Source organism: Wasmannia auropunctata, unplaced genomic scaffold (genome assembly GCF_000956235.1).
Source record: "Wasmannia auropunctata unplaced genomic scaffold, wasmannia.A_1.0 LD336064.1, whole genome shotgun sequence".
Classification (NCBI taxonomy): domain Eukaryota; kingdom Metazoa; phylum Arthropoda; class Insecta; order Hymenoptera; family Formicidae; genus Wasmannia; species Wasmannia auropunctata.
In genome coordinates this window covers 75,952-77,220 of record NW_012026826.1, presented here as the reverse complement: position 1 = coordinate 77,220, position 1,269 = coordinate 75,952, and positions in this window count along the sequence as shown.

Below are 1,269 nucleotides of genomic sequence, written 5' to 3'. Positions count from 1 at the left end.
GCAAACACGACCGAAATAAGGAGACGAGATGAATAAAAGAACTCTCTTTAATGTCGCAGCAGAATACAAGCGCTCGCTAGCACGTCCGAATCGGTTGACGGCTCGTCGAGAATTCTAACAGATCGTGTTTTTAACAAACGCGCGCCGCGTCGTCCGGAGAATACTTCGCAGCTTTCAGGCTAAAGCTTCGTGCACACACGGGTTGACTCAGCCGGGGGCATAACAATATAATAATATGCGGATAATGTGCGTATAGAGGCGTTTATATTTATTTCTCGAAAATGATACTTCGCAAAATAACTTTATCACACATAGTTGAATTCGTATTAAAATAACCTTTAATTTGGTCATAAAAAAATTTTTAAATTTAAAAAAAATGTGAGGAAAATATTTAAAAAAATTTTAAAAATTTTAAAAATTTTTTTATTATTATAAGTACACTTCAAGTCATTTAACTTTGATTGAGAACATTTTTTTCTATCTTTCATAGTTTCAACGATATTCACTTTGAAAGAAAAAAACCAATTTTTTTCAAGGGGTGATTTCATCCTTTCAAAACGGAATACAACACAAACAAAAAATAGTTTCGTTCTACGGATGAACTGCTCTACTTTTACATAAAGTTTCAGATTTTTTTAAATTTTCGGGTTCCCTTTTCAACTTTCCTTGTTAGTACCGTACACGTTGTACCGATGTGCTCGGGCCCGCGCTTAAAGTCTATTCAGATAAACTTGCATAACTGCATAATCATAAGAAATTTTACGTTTGTTCTAATAATATAAATGCGATTGGACAATATTCTTTATGTATATGATTTTATACCGATATTCTAAAAACAGTCTGTTGAATGCGAGTCCCCAAAATAGAAGACAAAAAATAAAAGAAAGATTTATATCGATAATACAGTTTTTGATCCTGTATAAAAATTAACCTTCAAATGGCACACTTCTTTCGAGCACCCACTAATGGAACGATGGTGTGAATTTGGATATGACTTAAATTGTACATCTTTTGTGAGGATAAAAACAGAAATGTTGTGAAAACCACACTTTTTTGCGGTAAAATATTCTCACAAATCCAACGGTATTATTCAATTTAATGAAAAAACTATTTAATAACCGAAAATTAATTATAAATATGAGCTACCGTTTTGAAAAACGTCACTTTTTCGAAGAAAAGCTGCCATTTTTTGTTATTTCATGAAATGAAGTGAAACTTGCGTGATTCTTTAGTTAAAATGATATACTTTAATAAAAAATTATTGTTGTT